A 20495-nucleotide genomic window follows, 5' to 3' on the forward strand; every position below is an offset into this window, starting at 1 on the left:
TATTTATAGCCGTATTACAACAATATGGCAAAATACAGGAACTTGAGAGACCAGAGGGGGGAAAACCCACATCTAACCATCCTCCTAAAAGCTGTTATTTCTTAATGTGTCACCCTTTGAAGCTGTCCATAGAGTCATACTTTATAGTAATTTTAAGGCTTGCATGTTTTATGAATAATTTCCATGTGATGACATTGTAGGCATCATTTTAATTTTAATAAGTTGTCATATTTGAGTTGATATGGCAAACTTTGGTAAAGTGAGATTCTTGACATACAGGTTTTTTTTCTTTTGATAGTACATATATTACAACAGTGACTGTCTTTTGGAATATAGTTTGCTCCTTTTGTGTTCTTAGGATAAATTCAAAGAAATGAGACTATTGGGTGACTTCATACATATTGCCTTATTGCTGACGAAAAATTTGTACCACTTAATAATTTTCCCAGCAATCTAAGGATGTATCAGTTTCAGAAAATTTACCAACTTCTGGTAATATAATTTAAGTATATTTTTTGTTATTATGAGAGGTGAATGGTACATTGTTTTGGTTTTTCATTTCTTATTTTGTATTATTTTTAAAAAGAATAAGCAATAATGATGGACTTTTATATGAACCAACTGTATGCAGTTTGTATTGGATATTCCGTGCAGGTAATCTTGCTTCCTTCCTCCGTCTCTGCTCCTGTCCCTCGTTGCCAGAGCTGTTGCCTTCTAGATGGGTATGGAGGAAAATGCTCTCGCTTCCTTCCTCCGTCTCTGCTCCTGTCCCTCGTTGCCAGAGCTGTTGGGTTTCTAGGATAGATATGGAGGAAAATGCTGCCTCTGCTTTGTGGGGCCGATTGGTCTATTTGTCAACATCAGAATGTAACCTTATAATATTTTTGTGGCCTACCGTCAAGTGTTTCTTTAAACAGTTGTGCACAAGGGCTCTGCCTGAAATGTGTAGTAATCACAATGTCTGGTGGTGGGGACGAGGCATCTGCTTTTTTAACGAGTGATTCTGAGGCCGCTAAAGTTTGAGAACTGCCTCGGGACTACCTTCTGGCGAATTTTCTGCGAGTTTCTTCATGGAGTGCGTCTTTCCTGTGGGTAGAGGCAGAGTGTGTCATGAACGGTTGCTCAGACATGCTAACAGAGGCCTGTTGTGTAGAGAGAATGAACTGTGCCTTTCCTAATGTCGAGGAGCTGCGTTCACTCTAGGAACAATAAGCCAGTCTTTCTAAGAGTAGTTGAACTGCATAAAAACAGCTCCTTCTGCGTAGTCTTCTCGTGGTTCTGGTGGCCGTGTTTTATTGAAGTTCTGCTAAGTCGCAGAGCTCTCCAGACCCAAGCCGTGTCCTGCTCAGCCTTTGGTTGGCCCAAGGGTGGCAAATAGACCTATTGTCACAATAGCAATGACCATCATAGATTGAACAGCCAGCATTTGCCAGATACTAGGCTGGGTGCTATACGTAGACTTTTGCCAGTTCTTTTTTTTTTAAGATTTTATTTATTTATTTTTAATTTTTCTTTCTTCTCCCCAAAGTCCCCCAGTACACAGTGTATATTTTAGTTGTTGGTCCTTCTAGTTGTGGCATGTGGGATGCCACCTCAGCATGGCTTGATGAGCGGTGGTGCTAGGGCTGCGCCCAGGATCCGAACCAGCGAAACTCTGGGCTGCTGAAGCAGAGCACGTGAACTTAACCACTCAGCCACGGGCCTGGCCCCCTTTTTTTTCTTTTCAATTTAATTTTTATTGTGACATATATAAAACATAAAATGTGCCATTTTAACCATTTTTGAGTATATAGTTCAGTGGCATTATTTACATTCATATTATTGTGCACCCATCACCACAATATGCTTCCAAATCTTTTCCACCACCCCAAACAGAAACCCTGTAACCATTAATCCCCATTGCTCCCTCTCGCTCAGCGCCTGGTAATTTCTAATCTGCTCTCTGTCTCTATGAATTTGCCTCTTCTAGATACTTCATGTAAGTGAAATCATGCTTTGTCCTTTTGTGACTGGCTTATTTCACTTAGCATAATGTTCTCAAGGTTGATTCATTTTGTAGCATGTATCAGAATGTTATTCCTTTTTAGCTGCTGAATAATATTCTGTTGTGTGGGTGTACTTAATTTGGTTTATCCATTCATTTGTTGATGGGACTTGGATTGTTTTCGCTTTCTGACTATTGTGACAAATGCTTCCGTGTATATTGGTTTGCAGATTTCTGTTTCAGTCTCTGTTCAATTTTTTTGAGTACTTAGGGTTTCATTTTCTCCACATCCTTCCCAACCCTTGTAATTTTCTGCTTGTTTGTTTGTTTTTTGATTATGGCCATCCTTGCACGTGGAAGTGGTATCACTGTGGTTTTGATTTGCATTTCCCTAATGACGTAGGTGTTGAGCATCTTTTCATGTGCTTATTGTCCATTTGTATATCTTCTTTGGAGAAATATCTATACAAGTCCTTTCCCATTTTTAAATTGGATTTTGTGTCTTTTTGTTGTTGAATTTTAGGAGTTCTTGTATATTCTGGATATTAAGCTCATCGGATACATGATTTGCAAATGTTTTCCCCCGTTCATTCTGTAGGTGGTTCTTTCACTTTCTTGATAATGTCCTTTGATGCACAAAAGTTTTGAATTTTGATGAAGTCCAGTTAATCTGTTTTCTCTTTTGCTGCTCATGTTTTTGGTGTCATATCTGAGAATCAGTTGCCAAATGCAAGGTCGTGAAGATTTACTCCTGTTTTCTTCTTAGAGTTTTATAGCTTTAGCTCTTACATTTAGGTTGTTGATCCATTTTGAGTTAACTTTTGCGTCTGGTATGAGGTAGGGATCCAACTTCATTGTTTTGCATGTGGATATCTAGTTGTCTCAGCACCATTTGTTAAAGACTGATAGAAGCTTTTTAATTACACCATTTAATGTTGAGAATACATTCTGAGAGATACGATTTCATCATGTGCAAACATCATAAAGTGTACTTACACTAACCTAGATGGTCTAGCCTACTACAAACTTAGGCTGTATGGTACTAACCTTATGGGACCACCATCGTATATGCCATCTGTTGTCCACCAAAATGCCGTTAAGCAGTGCATGACTGTGCTTGTTTTCTGTACCACTCACTGGCATTTATATTTTGCTTTGGGTTTTTACTTCATTGCCTACTCTTCTCAACCTCTACATGCTCACACTGCCCTCTTTTCTTCCCTTAAAACAGAATACGTAGACGTTGTGTGTGTTACAGCTTTGCTGCTTGACGTGTGTAAGATACACTTAATAAATGTGAGTTCCCTTTCTTTTAGTTTTGTGTAGTTACTTTTAAGTGGCCTATGTTCTAAGATAGGTTACTGTATAAGGGCCTTCAGGGTAGGGTGTATACCATTTTTCTTGTTCCCCAGTTTCGGACCCTCTTTTGTGCCCCCATCACTCTGGTGCCCAGTCTGGTACCATGCAAGTGATGTGCTTAACTTTCATGGACTGAATTGTGAAGCTAAACATAGATCTTTGTGAATACATTTGGGTAATTGCAGAAAATTATCCTCAAAAGATTAATGATCAGTGTATTATAAAGTTCTTCAGGATTTTTTCTTTTAATTTTATTGCTGTCTTATTGGTTTATAACATTGTGTAATTTCAGGTGTACATTATTCTGTATCAGTTGTTGTATAGACTGCATTGTGCTCACCTCCAATAGTCTAGTTTTCATCCGTCACCATATATATGTGCCCCTTTACTCCTTTCACCCGCCTTCCCCAACCCCTGCCCCTCTGGTAACCACTAATTTGTTCTCTTTACCCATGTGTTTATCTTCCACATGTGAGCGAAATCATACAGTATTTGTCTTTCTCTGTCTGGCTTATTTTACTTAAGGTCCATCCATGTTGTTCCAAATGGGACGATTTTAACCAGGTCCGTTTAAGTCATTTTTCCCAAATGTGGAGATTGTTCATAGTGTGTAGGTCTTTTAAATGCCTCAGGAAGTTTTTTGTATGTGAGATAGGTGGATAAACCTGTTAGGTTGCATAACATGGGGTTCATTTCATGGATGATTGAAAAAATCTTAACTTATTTAAGATTATGATGAGTTTTAATTTGGGAATTTAACTCATTTTAGGTGTGATTTTTGTGTATCTAGACCCTGCCTTTTCACTTTTGACAAATGTTCTCAGTGTTACAAATTATTTTGAGTTTGTGCAAGGAGTTTATATTACTTTTCTAACAAAAACATTAAATATCATTAGAAAATTCTTTTGCCTAGAAATCCCAAAAGTTAACTAGTGGAGAAGTATCTGGTCTTTCTCTCTGGGTTCGTGCTATCAGATTTCCCTCCATCTCATTCTTTAGTGTTCAGCAGGGTCTCATGTTACTTGTGCTAAGTGATCAGACCTCCCTGGGGAGTCCGTTCTGTAATCTCTGGTCCAGATGTCAGTGAAGGGAAGGCTTAGCTTGAAGGTTGGCCTTGGTGTTCTGTTTTCCGGTAGGTGTTGCCTCCTCAGTAGGCATTTCCTAGGCTCTTGTTACATAAACGTTTGGATCATCTGAGATGCTGGTTATTCATCCACTGCTTATTTTAGCAGATCCTCGTTATTAACAGTGAAAACGAAGGAAGGAATTATTTTCTTCTCTTATTTTCTAGATCTAAGCAACATAAGATCAGAGAGGCCAGAGCAGATCTAGTATTTCACATGCTTTCAAGATAATTGTCAAGCAGCAAAGTGGTTCCACAAGAGCCTGCACTCCCTTAGTAGGCACGGTGGTTTATAGGGAGAGTAGGCAGGAGAGATGTTGACTGTTTTCTGGCCTTATTTATGGAGAAGTTGAGCCTGGTATGTATGTGAACCTATATCTCTATCTTTGTGTGTGTATTTTATCTAAAAAGTTTGATTCAAGAAGTGTTTTTATCTTTTAATATATCACCCTCCAGGTGTGGGCTCCCATTCTGAGGAGGGTGGCCCTTTAAAAAGAAATGCTCTCAATGCCACGTTGCTCTCTGTGGAGCTGATTCAGGCTGATGGGTGTGGTATTTTAGCCTGTTGCTGGGTTGAGCTTACCTGTTGGTAATGATTGGCATGCCAAGTAGATTGCCTATGGCCTGTGATTGCATTTTTCAAGTGAACATGATGGAAAAAGCTTTGCATTCTCTCATTCATTTCAGAACTTGGAGTAGATTTCTGAAATTCCCAAGGGAGCATTTGTTTGGACAAAGTAATCATATTTGTCTGAATTGTGTAGTAGTGATTTGTGGAATCTTGTAAGAATGACTAAGCACTGGAAGATTAGGAACAACTAATCATTTGATTGCTAGACCTTTTGGGGTGGGATTGTGTGACTGGAGGGGATGCAGAAAGGGTGTCCCTAGGTGTTAATGAGAAGTAGACCAAAAACACAGAGAGCCTTTGATGAAAACTACCACCGAATAGAGAGATTCTGGGCTGTATCCTGGGTATACAAGCTATGTACCTGGGTATTCCTATATACCTTGATCAGAATCTTCATTCAGCAGACTTTGCTGCTGTGTCTAAGGACAGAGAGAGGGACTCTCAGCCCTGGTCCCCAAGAGCTGTACCCCTAAGCGGGAAGGCAGACAAGTAAGGAGACGGTTATGATTCCTGTGAACGTGTGCTACTGTGGGAAGACTGAAAAGGGAAGGGCTCCTAATCTGGGGGTGGAGGGAAGAATGTGTCCCTTTCCTGTTTTGATCTGAAGGATGCGAGGCCCTGAACCATGTACATGTGCCCCTGGTTGTGCGTTCTGGGGCCTGTTTGTTGCCTTCCATTCGTGAGAGCTCTGTTGGCTGGAGACCTGGCTTGTGACCACAGGACAAGGAGCCTGACTCTTGGCCAGATTTTATACGCCATGGTCTAATTTTGTGAAGTGGCTGCAGGCGAGAGCCAGGAAAAGCACCCTTGCTGGGAGAAGGCAGTTTGAAACGGACATCCTGCAGAGAGCTCTAGGTCTTGATAAATTCAAGGCTATTCTGTCTTTAAATCTTTACTTGAATCATCAACTGATCAGTGATTCAATTTTGGAATTTTGGGGGCAGGGGTTAGACATGGTGCTTTTGGGAAACTGCTTGCTATTGAGATTGCTTCTGGATAGTGATGGAATTATTAAAATTATATAATTTTTCTTGTAGGAACAAGCTTATTACATGCATTATGGGCTGTAAAATCTTTTTGAAAAGATACCTAGGGGATATTCTTGTGTCCCTTTTTATTATGAGTTTAAATTTGTTGTAGTTATATATGAAGATTCCTTTCATCTTGTTTAAATTACCTAGAAAGGAGAAATAGAACTGCTACTTAAGTGCATTACATTTTTTAAATTTTTTGAGCAAATAATACACATGATCTAAAATTTAAGTTTTCCTCTTATCCTATCTGCCATCTACTCAGTTCCCTTCCTGGAGACATCAATGTTAATGATATATGTGAAAAAAATGCGTATATATACACACGCTCACACTCCTTCCTCTTCTTTTTTGTACAGATGGTAACCTATGACAGACCACCCTGCATTTTGCGTTTTTGTTTTGTTTTTTTTTCACTTAATATGTCTTGGAAATCATTCTATGTCGGTACATTAAAAGGTTCCTCATTGTTTTTTAAATGAAGAGTATGGCTGAGTAGTAGGCCGTTGTATGGCATACCGTAATTTACCCAGCCCTCTATTGAGGAACATTTAGTTTTTTCTGGTCTTTTGTGTTTATAAACTATGCTACAGAGAATAATCTTGTAATAATTTATTTTGCACATGTATGAATAAGTTCCTGTAGTCAGTATTTTGGTTTGAAAGTTATGTGTCTTTAAAATTTTTGCAAATTATCCACCTTACAGGTTTTAACAAAACCCAACTGGCAATATGAGAATCCTGTAGTTAATATACTTAAAAATGTAATTTTGTAAAAGCATGTGACCCTGTCTTGTCATGTGTCATTTTTGAATTAAAACATGGCTATAGTTCAGTGATCAAAAATGAATTGAGCACTTATCTTCTCATTATGTATTTGTATTTCTGTCTTTGACTTTGCAAGAATTCCATGGCTGGACAAGGTTCAGAAATAAGCTTTGTTTCCTTATAGGTGTTGCTAATCCTGCCTTCTTGAGTTGAGTACTAGAGACGGACAGTTTGCTGAATAACTGGACCTTTTTATATTTTTCAGTTCTCGGTGTAGTAAGTGATGATGCCTATGGTGTCAGGATTACAATTCTCTTTGACTTTACACATAACTTTCTGGTATTTATTGGGTATGGTATGGTTTGACTAGGAAGAATATTAACATACTTTTTAATGTTTTAAAATTTATATTCCCTTTGAATAGATAATATGTACATGGTTAAAGGGTTTAAAAGGTACACAGAAATAGAGTGAAATGTAAGTCTTCTTTCACCCTTTTCTCCATTCGTCCACATCCCATTCCCAGAGGCAACCACTGTTTTTTGGTTCTTAAACGATCTTCCAGATGTTCTATGCATGTACGAGCCAGTACGTGTATGTATAGGCTGCAGTGTCGTTCTGTTAGTACCACTGTTATTTTTAACATGTGTTATTTCTTGTTATATAAATAGTATATTTCCATTGTAAAAAGTACAGTGTTAACATTTGGGTATATTTCCTTCTCATACTTTTTCTGTGCATGGAGTATATAAGTGACTACTTTTTATTTTAGAAACAAAAATGGTGTCATAAACACCAACATGCTGTTTTCTAGTTGCCTTTTTCACTAAATTGGTTGTAGAGATCTCTCCAGGCCAATAAGAACATGCTTTTACTATCATTCTCAGTGACTGCACGGTTTGCTGTTGTTTGGATGCACTGTAATTTCTTTCCCAATTCCCTGTTCTTGAACATTTAGGGTTATTTTCATTAAAAAAAAAATTCATGAACAGCTGCAACGAACAACTTTATATTTTAGTGTACTTGACAGATTATTTCCTTAGATAAATTCTCACATTTCGACTTGTCGAATCAAAAGATATATTGAAAGGTTGTTGATAGATGTTTCCAAATTGTCTTAAATAGGTATGAATTTTATTCTCATCAGCAGTGTATTAAAGTGTATATTTGATTATATTCAAGTACATTCTTAAGTGATCTTTTTTCCTTAAATGTAGGACTAGAGTGAGGTTAGGTCTTTTGGTGTTTTAATGAAAAGCATGTTTTGTTGAATGAGCATAAGTCAATGTTGAAAAAATACCGAGGCAGCCACAACTCAGTTTGGAAAGCACGAACATCCGCATGTCCAGTTCAATATATGCTAACATAGTAAGGCACAGATCTCTTTTTTGTGCTTTTGGAATTTTTCTTAATTTGCATTCATAATAGTTTACATCATTGTGAAATTTCAGTTGTACATTATTTCTTGTCTGTCACCACATAAGTGTTCCCCTTCACCCCCTGTGGGGCACCCCCCATAACCACCGAACTGTTTCCTTTGTCTGTGTGTTTGTTTATATTCCACATGAGTGAAATCATCTGGTGTTTGTCTTTCTCAGTCTGGCTTATTTCGCCTAGCATAATTCCCTCCAGGTCCATCCATGTTGTTGCAGATGGGATGCTTTTGTCTCTTTTTCTGGCTGAGTAGTATTCCGTTGTATATATACGGCATCCTTATCCAATCATCAGTCGATGGGCACTTGGATTGTTTCCATGTCTTTGCTATTGTGAATAGTGCTGCAATGAACATAGGGGTGCATATGTTACTTTGGATTGTTGATTTCAAGTTGTTTGGGTAGATACCCAGTAGTGGGATAGCTGGGTCATATGGTAGTTCTATTTTTAGTTTTCTGAGGAATCTCCATACTGTTTTCCATGGTGGCTGCACCAGTTCGCATTCCCACCAGCAGTTTATGAGAGTTCCCTTCTCTCCACGTCCTCTCCAACATTTGTTATTTTTAGTCTTAGTGATTATAGCCAATTTAACAGGCATAAGGTAGTATCTTAGTGTAGTTTTGATTTGCATTTCCCTGATGATTAGGGATGTTGAACATCTTTTCATGTGTTTATTGGCCATCTGTATATCTTCTTTGGAAAAATGTTCATATCCTCTGCCCCTTTTTTGATCGAGCTGTTTGTTTTCCTGTTGTTCAGTTGTGGTGCTTTTGGAATTTTTTCCCTGAATCCATAAAGTATGAGTATAAAAATGTCATTTTACTAATAGCAGTGTTCTGTTATAATTGAGAAATATAGCAAATTTTCCCTAGCTGTTGTGCATAAGCCTAGCAAGGTACAGATTTAAAGTCAGTATGCTTGAAAAATGGTTGACTGGAGGTGGGTAGGAAGCAGTATGTGAAGTTGTCTTTTCAATAGTCTTTGTCATTGCGCAGCTGATGTTCCAAATTATTTTGCTCTGCCAGGTCACTTACATTGCATTGAAAGGATTTGAAGCTAAACCTAATACGATCCAATTTGTCAACGAATAAATGCGTCTCCAAAGCGCTTATTTCAGTTCTCTTTCTTCAGCAGGCACAGGGCTTCTTGTCATTGAGGGCTCTGTGAGTGGGTGGGTCCATGAGACTCTGTATGTTCGATATGAATCTTGCTGGAGCAAGGAATGGAAGCAGGGGAGGTGATTTGGAGGTGAAACGGGAAGTGAAGCGTGTGTTCATGCTGGAGCACACCTGTGCCAGGTGGTGCCTTGCATCTCACTGTTGTAGTCTTTCCTCTTTCCCTGTTTACTAGGGAGTCATCAGAAAAGCAGATGGTCTTGCAGGAAAGCGCCGTGATATACTGTGTTGGAATAGATGATTCACCTCTTTCTCTCCCCAGGGAGCTGGAGCTCGTTGAAGGCAATGCCTGGCAGATTGGCTGCACATTAGGTATTCGGTGAACTTAGGAACCTAGGACCAAGAGGTGTCCACATCATCCGTATTGTTTTCATTTTGGAATAATATAGATTGACAAGAAGTTGCAAAAATAGTAAAGAGTTTCTGTTTAACTAGTTTCCACCAAGAGTTACGTGTGTTTGATTTTATTCCTTTCCTGCTGCACTGTCCCTTCTCTCTGCATTACCCTTTGTTCTCTCTTTTTTCCTATTTGTGATCATGCCTTTGGCTTGCCGTCAGCATCTGTTGGACATACTGAACCCTCTGAACTAAAGATTGCTGATTACTCTCCTAGGGTTACTTGTGGGAATGCATATGGTTCTTCCTCTTCACTTGTTCTTCGTGGAGCGCGTGCTTGTATGTGCTGCCGCGCCAGGTCCTAGTTGCTCTCTATTCAGGCTCTTTTCTTTTTCGGGGGAATATTACGCATGGCGGAAGATCCTTCCTCTGTAGGTCTTTTTCCTGCATTATATATGTGTCTGAAGTACTCAGAGGCCCATGTGTATTGTTGGGGAGAAACAGCAGCTGTGAGTTGGTGGAAATAGCTCTGCATTTGGAGTTGGAGGCCCAGGTTCGAATCCTGGTTCTGTTTCATACTTGCTGTGTGACCCTGGAAGTCACTTTGCTTCTTACTCTGTTTACACCTCTGTAAAATAGGTCTGATAATAACAATCATACAGAGGTGGTGCTGGGGGAGATGAGTGAAAGCCGAATTTTAAACTGCTGCACAGCTTGACTGTTATAGCTTGACCTCTTCATTCAGTAACAGAGAAGGCCTCTCCCTGCTCTTAGATCCCAAGCCTTCTTACACCCTCTGTCTTCGCATTAAGTTACCCATACTGAATAGGGTTTTCTTTTTTTCAACTGGATGTAACCCAGCTCCCTTGGGAAATTTGGGATGGCTGTGTCAGCTGTCGTGCTATCAAATGACATATCAAATGCTCCTCTCTTCTTACCCACCTAAGTCTGGGGACGTCACGTTTCAGAAACCTCTTAGAAAATCTCCGCTGCGAGCATAGATGATCTTTTCTGCTTACCTTTTAAGCGGGTTTCGCTCTTAGAAACCACCTCTTAATATGGTGCTAGAAACTGAGATTTTAATTTTTAAAGGGGAGACCTGATTTTTATGTATATATGGGATAAGCAGTCAGTATAAAAAGTGGAAAGTAACATGAAAAATTTAAGATTTTGATAATTGACAAGTTCTTTTCTTAACCATGGTCTAGATGCAGACCAACTCTAAATAGTTAAGGGACGGACGTCTGTAGACACTATAGCACCCAATAACAGTAGAATGCACGTTGTTCTCAAGTGCGTGTGGAACGTTCCTCAGGATAGATTGTATGGCATGCGTGAAACAAGACTCAATAAATCGAAAGGATGGAAATCATACAAACTATGTTCTCTGACCACAAAGGAATAAAATTAGATATCAATGACAGAAATTTGGGAAATTCACAAGTATGTGGAAATTAAACAACACACTCCTAGGTCACCAGTGGGTCAAAGAGGAAATCACAAGGAAAATTAGAAAATATTCTGAGATGATTGAAAACAAAAATACAACATACTGTGGTGGTGATGGTTGCACAACAATGTCAGTGTGCTTAATGGTGCTGAACTGAAGAATTACAAGTGGTTAAAATGGTAAATCCTACGTATCTTGCACAGTAATTAAAAATAAAAAACAACTATCCCTCATTCATTGTTCAACAATAAGTGTTTAGTGAACACCTCCTATGCTCCATGCAGAAGACAAACAACACGAGACGACATACCATAACTTAGACCTCGTATGCTCCGTGCAGAAGACAGACAACGTGAAACAACATAGCATAACTTAGACCTCGTATGCTCCATGCAGAAGACAGACAACGCGAGACGACATAGCATAACTTAGACCTCATATGCTCCATGCGGAAGACAGACAATATGAAACGACATAGCATAACTTAGACCTCCTATGCTCCATGCGGAAGACAGACAATGTGAAACGACATACCATAACTTAGACCTCCTATGCTCCATGCAGAAGACAGAACGTGAGACGACGTAGCATAACTTAGACCTCGTATGCTCCACGCAGAAGTCAGACAATGCAAAACGACATAGCATAACTTAGACCTCGTGTGCTCCATGCAGAAGACAGACAACGCGAAACGACATAGCATAACTTAGGGGCATCAGTGAGAGTGGTGCTCCGAGGCAGATTGCAGCTGGACTGTGTGTACTTCTACTATACACACCCTGGAATGTTACCCAGCCATGAAAAGGAGTGCAGCACTGATGCACGCAACAACATGGAGAAACCTTGAAAACAGTGTGCTAAATGAAAGAAGCCAAACACCCAAGGCCATGTATTTTATGACTCCATTTATATGAAATGTCCAGAAAAAGCAGATCCATTTAGTCACAGAGTAGATTGTTGGGTTTCGTGGGTTTAGTGGAGGGGGTTAGGGAGTGACTGCTAAAGGATATGGGGTTTCATTTGGTGTGTGTATGGAATAATTCTCAGACATCCTTTTAATAAGTCTACCCTCTCACCCCAAGGGTGGGGGTCAGCAGTGTTTCCAGGCTGGGAACCGGTGCTCTGGTCTTTCCAAATTGCTTGTTTTCCTCTGAACAGGTCCCAGCCTCTTGTCTTTGTGCTTGTCCATGTTTATTTGCACATTGCTTTTACCTGGAATGTTTTTTGCATTCTTTGTACACCCCCGTTACTCCCACTCCCCAAGAAGAAATTGAACTCTATTAATGACTACCAGTGACTGTTTGTCTTCTGATTTTCAACTCAAGCAAACTTTATTCATTCCAGAAATGCTTCTCCAGTGCCTTGTTGGTGACAGTCATGTTTGTAGGCATGAGGTAAACAAAATAAACAAGGTCCCCTTCTTCACAGGGCTGTCCTCTGGGAAAGTCAGACAGCAAACAGGGAAACTTACATGCACTAGAATTACGTCTTGTCATAAGTGCTTTGAAGGAAGAGAACAGGGTGCAGTGACAAGGGACCCCCTTAGAGTAGTTTTTGAAGGGCTCACTGAGGAGGTGACATTTAAGCTGAAGTTGACAGTGAGGCCAGTGTAGGCATAAAGAGAGTGTTTCAGGTAGGAGGAACGGCAAGAGCGAGGGCCCTGAAGTGGTAGAATTCAGAACCAAGAGGAGGCCAGTGTGTGTGACTAGAGTTTAGAGATGTTCGGACTGGAGCTAGAAATCTGGGAGTCCTCAGTTTATAGGCAGTTTTTAAATTCATGGGAATGGATGCTGATGGTTTGGGAGTGAGCAAAGTGAGAAGACAGGAGGCATTGGACTGAGCCTGTCACCAGAGCCCTGGAAAGGGAGGAGAGAGGATTAAAGAACCTTGGTAGATGCAGCCGGAGAAGTAGCAGGAAGGTATGAGATCACTTGTTTTCTGGGAAATGGGGAGTTTTTCTGAAGGAAGGAGTGGTGAGCTTTGGAATGCTGCCGAGACGTGGAGTTGCTGAAGTACAGAAGAGTGTCCCTTGGACTTTCCAGCATGGAAGTCGTGGGTGATCTGATAAGAGCAGTTCCTGGAGAGCAGTGCTGGCGGGGGAAGCCCAATCAGAGGGGCTGCAGGTGGGGCAGGAAGTGCATCCATGCAGCCAGCTGGTGTAGACAGCTATTTAAAGAAACTTCACTGTTAATGGTGTCATTGATGAAAGGCGTGGCAGCCCAAGAGAAGGCCTTTGAAAGATGGGTGAGTTAGAAGAAGTTTATAAGCTTCTGGAAATGAGCCAGGAGAGGAGGAGAGCTTGCTGATGCTGGAGAGCAGACAGTTGAAAAGTTCAAGGTCCGAGGAGGCAAAAATGAGAGTTTTCCTCCTTATCATAGGAGGGAGAAAGATGCGGGTGGTTGTCATGATTTGGTGGTGTAAGCTCTTACGTCGTCTGCACTGCTTTCTTTATCAACCAAGTAGGAGGTAAGAATGTCCGGAGAGAGCTGCAGAGTAGGGAGCTGGGCGCCTGAGGAGGTGGGCAAGTCGTTTGGGAGAGAAGGGCAGGCAAACTTAGAAGAGAACATGAGTTGGAATGCAGGGTGGTGGTGAAGGCCTTTCTGAAGTTTATCATCATCAGTTAAAAATGAAACTGGTTGGAGGGGTGTGTGTGTCTTCTCTTCGGCCCGAGTGACTGTCTGCTGCAGGCACGAGAAGGCCGCTTGCGATGAGATGTGTGGAGTTCATGCAAGGGTCCAGTTTGCTGGCACTGTTCCAGAGAGAGAGGAAGTTGAGGGTAGTCTCAGACTATTAACACCCCCATGGGATTTAATCCAGACTGAAAGAAAGCGAAATTGGGGGGGTGTTGTGGCATTGAGTGGGTTGGGGCGCTGTGCTTGAACTAAAGAGCTGAAGGTTGGGCAGTTGTGGTTGTGCAGTGGGAACTGAGAGAGAGACAGGGAGAGGTTGCTGAGGCCTGAGAGCAGACAGCTGGAAGGTTGAAGGTCTGAGGAGGTGGAGAGGAGAGGGTGTGGCCAGCCAGGTGGATGTTGAAGCCGCTGAGGAAACTGAGAGGAGACAGGGAAGGAGGCTGGAGGCTGCATCTGCAGTGAGTGAGGCGTGACCTGCGGGCTGACCCAGGAAAGCAGGGCTGGGACAGCGGCCGCTGCATCTGCTGCTGTGACTGCGATGCCCATCCTTGAAATTCCCCCTTGAATTCCCTCAGGGAGGGTTTCATCTTCCTTTCTCTGCCACCTATACCACCCTCTGCAAACCCCCAATTTAGGACTTGTCCCAACACTGTCGCAGCTCTTTGCATTTCTCTCTCTTCCTTCTTCCAGGCAACAGCCTCCTTGAGGGCCTTGAGCGTGTCTTACATTCGGTGATTTCCAGGAGTTAGCATAGTACCACACTTGTCACCTCATCGGCAGAGAGTAGATGTTTGTTCACGGAGTGAACGCATGGGCTTCAGAGAGGGGGGCTGTGGGAGGGAGGAGAAGGAGAGAACAGACGTGACAGGTGGAGGAAGAGCAGACCTGTCACGGCAGAGCAGGGCAGAGTGTCTCTATAAAATTTCAAATGGGATCATCGTTACAAAAATTGTTATAATGCAGAAATGTCATGAGAAATAAGGAGATAGAGAAAGGTGCTATTTATAAAAATTGCCCTTGCCAGCCCTTTCCATCCCTGTTCTTTTTTAATGTATACGAAGCCAGTATTCTCCCCAGTGCCACTCAGGAAGTAGCAAAGTCAAGACTAGAGGTTGGAATTCTCCACTTTGTTGCTCTTTTTATTACATCAGACTGTCTTAGTGTGTTTCCTCATTCATTCTTCTTTCTTGGTGGAGCTGGTATCTTTTAACTTCGTCCTGTCGGCCTGCAGCAGAGTTGGGCTGTTGTTCTGGTCCAGGTTGCTCTGTCAGTTTCTGCTCTGCAGGTGCTATAAAGGAGAATGACTGTAGGACCATTGTCTTGACCTTTTCTTGCTTTGCCCCTAAGACCAAAATGAAGTGGCAGGACAAGGTTGAGATGCTGGAAGCTCACTCCTGGAGTGGGAGCAGAGAACGTGATGTTGGGGAACGGAAGGGCAGTTGCATCTGGGGTTGGGTTTGAGGGGAGTTGGGGCATTTTCCAGAAACACCTGAAATGTGTCCCTTTTCCTGGGGACTGACACAGTAGCATTTAGGGTGCCCCAAGCTTTCATAGTGAGATTTTGCTGAAGGAGAAAACTTTGCCTGGTAAATTGAGAAGAGAAGAGGTGCTTGGCTTTTCTGACGTCACTTACCTTTTCTTCTACATCATTTTTACCTTTCTCTTATTATTTTGGAAAATGTGTGAAAGTTGAACTTTTTTTTAAAGCTTAGCAATAGTGTTACATTCTGAGTAGTTTCTGATGTCAGCACTGCTCTAAGGTCATCTTGTGTGTGACATCTCTCTTGAATGGTGATTACAGAAGTGACGGCGGGGACTTCGAACAGGCGCTGCTCTAGTCCGTGAGCTCCTGCGGCCGGGCGCCGAGTCCCGTCTGTCCTTATGTCCCAGTGCCTTCCAGTAATGCCTTACGCACAGTCACAGGCCTGGTTTGTATTCACCTCAGCCCTGGGTCCCCTCAGTGAGCGTGGGGTCCAGGGCATCTTCAGACGGTGGTTTCCTTGGCACACTCTTCCCCTGTATTTTTCTTGGTTTGCTGTTGGTTTCTCTCTTTATGATGTAATTGTAAATGCCCAGAAAGCTCTTCCTGTGGGGTACAAGGAGAAGAACAGGTAAACTTGCTTGAGTAGCTAAAAATATCTCTGGAAGGATCCACAGGAAACCAGCGACATTATTTGCTTTCAGGCAGGGACCCTGGGTGGCTGGGGCAGGAGTGGGACGGAGGCCGTGCCCTTTTGTACAGTGTGATTCGAGAACTATGTGATTGATATTCCCTGAATACCCACTTTCCCCGTGAAGGCAGAGATGGGGAAGGTGCTCAAAAGCATGGGGAAAAGGTACCAAACCAATCCAGTTTAGTAAGCATAAATGTAAGCTGATCATGTCACTTTTTTCTTTTAATTAAGAAAAAAAAAGGAAAGCAAGGATGCAGTCCGCTGTCTGCCTGCGGGCGTCCAGTGTCTTTCATTCTGGGGTTTCCTACGCAGGAGTTTGTGACCTGCTTCGGAGTGTGCTCAGCCTTTATTCCTTCAGGACGTGTGTACTTATTTGTTAGAAATCTTACACAATTCTGATTTAAGGGGAGGTTTTTGTATAGTGTGTATTTTGAAACTCACAGTAGAGAGTCTTGAATGACTGCGATCATTCCTCTCCCAGGAATGGGGACTTTGCTCCCTTGCCTGTTGCTTCTCAGCTAAGCGTGAAGTCTGACCTCCTTTCCCTGAGTTGGAACAGAACTAGGCCAGACTGGTAATAGCAAGGGTTTGAAGGTGGGGAAAGGAGACTCGTGGTTCATGGAGCCTTGGGAAATCACTCACCCATACCTTGCCTCAGTTTCTTCATCTGTAAAATAGGGATGTTACTACCTACTTGACAGTGTTGGTTGGAGAATTAGAGACTTTATATAAATCATCTAGCAAGGAACCTGACACCTTGGGTAGATGCCTAAAAATGGTATTATCATCATTATTGGTTAGTGTCTCTTGACTTTAGGCCCTTTGAAGGAGTAAAGGATACGAGATTGTTTCCGTTGAGAATGAAAGGTAGATGTTTAGAGGAAGGAGGAGTGTATCAGTGATCTCTTGGTGTGTAATGAAGTGGAGTGTGCACACCTAACTGCTCGGCCCCGGGCTGGCCCCAAGTTTTACGTAATTTAGAAGTGCACATTTACCTGCTGCACCCGAGATCTGGGATTTACTGTTGTGTGAAGAACATTTCTATTTAGTACAGTTTCAATAGGCTGCTGCATCTTTTTTTTTTTTTTTTGAGTTATTGATAGGTTACAATCTTGTGAAATTTCAGTTGTACATTAATGTTTGTCAGTCATGTTGTAGGTGCACCACTTCACCCTTTGTGCCCACCCCCCACCCCACCTTTCCCCTCGTATCCACTAAACTGTTCTTAGTTCATAATTTTAAATTCCTCATATGAGTGGAGTCATACACAGATTGTCCTTCTCTCGCTGGCTTATTTCACTTAACATAATTCTCTCAAGGTCCATCCATGTTATTGCAAATGGAATGATTTTGTTCTGTTTTGCAGCTGAGTAGTATTCCATTGTATATATGTACCACATCTTCTTTATCCGTTCGTCTGTTGCTGGACACTTAGGTTGCTTCCATGTCTTGGCTATTGTAAACAGTGCTGCAATAAACATTGGGGTGCATAGGACTTTTGGGATTGCTGATTTCAAGCTCTTTGGATAAATACCCAGTAGTGGGATGGCTGGATCGTATGGTAGTTCTATTTTTAATTTTTTGAGGAATCTCCATACTGTTTTCCATAGTGGCTGCACCAGTTTGCATTCCCACCAGCAGTGTATGAGGGTTCCTTTTTCTACGCAACCTCTCCAACGTTTGTTACTATTAGTCTTAGATATTTTTGTCATTCTAACGGGTGTAAGGTGATATCTTAGTGTAGTTTTGATTTGTATTTCCATGATGATCAGCGATGATGAGCATCTTTTCATGTGCCTGTTGGCCATCCGTATATCTTCTTTGGAGAAATGTCTGTTCATGTCTCCAGTCCATTCTTTGATTGGGCTATTTGATGTTTTGTTGTTGAGTTGCAAGAGTTCTTTATATATTATGGATATTAAGCCTTTGTCAGATATATGACTTGCAAATATTTTTTCCCAGTTAGTGGATTGTTTTTTTGTTTCAATCCTGTTTTCATTTGCCTTGAAGAAGCTCTTTAATCTAATGAAGTCCCATTTGTTTATTCTTTCTATTGTTTCCCTTCTGAGAAGACATGGTGTCCGAAAAGATCCTTTTAGTACTGATGTCAAAGAGTGTACTGCCTACGTTTTCTTCCAGAAGCCTTATGGTTTCAGGTCTCATCTTTAGGTCTTTCATCCATTTTGAGTTTATTTTGGTGAATGGTGAAAAAGAATGGTCATTTTCATTCTTTTACATGTGGCTTTCTAGTTTTCACAGCACCATTTGTTGAAAAGACTTTCTTTTCTCCATTGTATGCCCTCAGCTCCTTTGTCAAAGATAAGCTGTCCATAGATGTTTGGTTTTATTTCTGGGCTTGCAATTCTGTTCCATTGATCTGTGCACCTGTTTTTGTACCAGTACCATGCTGTTTTGATTACTGTAGCTTTGTAGTATGTTTTGAAGTCAGGGATTGTGATGCCTCCTGTTTTGTTCTTTTTTCTCAAGATTGCTTTAGAAATTCGGGGTCTTTTGTTGCCCCATATGAATTTTAGGATTCTTTGTTCTAATTCTCTAAAGAATGTCATTGGAATTCTGATTGGGATAGCGTTGAATCTGTAGATTGCTTTAGGTAGAACAGACATCTTAACTATGTTTATTCTTCCAATCCCTGTATTTGGAATGTCTTTCCATCTCCTTATGTCGTCATCCAATTCTCTCAGAAAGGCCTTGTAATTTTCATTATATAGGTCCTTCACTTCCTTGGTTAAATTTACCCCAAGGTATTTTATTCTTTTTGTTGCGATTGTGAATGGTATTGTATTCTTGAGTTCTTTTTCTGTTGGTTCATTACTGGAGTATAGAAATGCTACTGATTTATGCAAATTGATTTTATACCCTGCAACTTTGCTGTAGTTGTTGATTACCTCTAACAGTTTTCTAATGGATTCTTTGGGGTTTTCTATATATAAGATTATGTCGTCTGCAAACAGTGAGAGTTTCACTTCTTCCCTCCCTATTTGGATTCCTTTTATTCCTTTTTCTTGCCTGATTGCTCTGGCCAGGACCTCCAGTACTATGTTAAATAAGAGTGGTGATAGAGGGCATCCTTGTCTCGTTCCTGTTTTCAGGGGGATGGCGTTCAGTTTTTGCCCATTCAGTATGATGTTGGCTGTGGGTTTGTCGTATATGGCCTTTATTATGTTGAGATAGTTTCCTTCTATGCCCATTTTGTTCAGAGTTTTTATCATAAATAGCTGTTGGATCTTGTCACATGCCTTCTCTGCATCTATTGAGATGATCATGTGGTTTTTATTCCTCAGTTTGTTGATGTAGTGTATCACGTTGATTGATTTGCGGATGTTGAACCATCCCCGTGTCCCTGGTATGAATCCCACCTGATCATGATGTATGATTCTTTTGATGAATTGCTGAATTCTGGTTGCCAGAATTTTGTTTAGAATTTTTGCATCTATGTTCATCAGTGATATTGGCCTGTAGTTCTCTTTTTTCGTGGTGTCCTTGTCAGGTTTTGGTATCAGCGTGATGTTGGCCTCATAGAATGTGTTAGGATGTGTTCCATCTTCCCTAATTTTTTGGAATAGCTTGAAAAGGATAGATATTAAATCCTCTCTGAAAGTTTGGTAGAATTCCCCAGGAAAGCCATCTGGTCCTGGGGTTTTATTCTTTGGGATGTTTTTGATTGCTGTTTTCAATCTCTTTCCTTGTGATTGGTCTGTTCAAATTGTCTGCCTCTTCTTGAGTGAGCTTTGGGAGATTGTAGGAGTCCAAGAATTTATCCATTTCCTCTAGGTTATCCATTCTGTTGGCATATAGTTTTTTGTAGTATTCTCTTATAATCTGTTGTATTTCTGCAGAGTCTGTTGTTATTTCTCCTCGCTCATTTCTGATTTTGTTTATTTGAGCTTTCTCCCTTTTTTTCTTTGTAAGTCTGGCTAGTGGTTTGTCAATTTTACTTATCTTCTCAAAAAACCAGCTCTTTGTCTCATTGATCCTTTCTACTGCCTTTTTCGTTTCAATAGTATTCTGCTCTGATTTTTGTTATTTCTCTCCTTCTGCTGACTTTGGGCTTCATTTGTTCTTTTTTCTCTAGTTCAGTTAGGTGTGCTTTAAGGTTGCTTATTGCTGCATCTTGAGGATAGGTTTTCTGTGGGTCTTCGTAGGTTAGAATGAAAGGAAGTGAGAGAAGAAATTGAAGTAGGAAATAAATGTGTTCATTTGGTCCAGCAAATTAGCTGGTCAGCTTGTTCAGTTTGTCTAATGAAAACGGTTTTGGTGCTTTCCCTATTTCCTGTATTTTGCGCCACTCCAAACATGATTTTGAGATCTCCTGATTTCATAACAAACGCCAGGCCTAAGTGGTGCTGTTGTCAGCTGAGAATACTGTGTCAATAACGGATC

General features: G+C 41.1%; 1 protein-coding gene across 24 annotated transcripts in view; it reads left to right on the plus strand.

Annotated features, from left to right (window-relative positions):
• Window positions 1-20495, plus strand: part of CLASP1 (cytoplasmic linker associated protein 1) — a 255693-nt gene that overhangs the window by 5120 nt on the left and 230078 nt on the right. The window lies entirely within an intron of this gene.

This window comes from Equus asinus, chromosome 4 (assembly GCF_041296235.1).
Source record: "Equus asinus isolate D_3611 breed Donkey chromosome 4, EquAss-T2T_v2, whole genome shotgun sequence".
Lineage (NCBI taxonomy): Eukaryota > Metazoa > Chordata > Mammalia > Perissodactyla > Equidae > Equus > Equus asinus.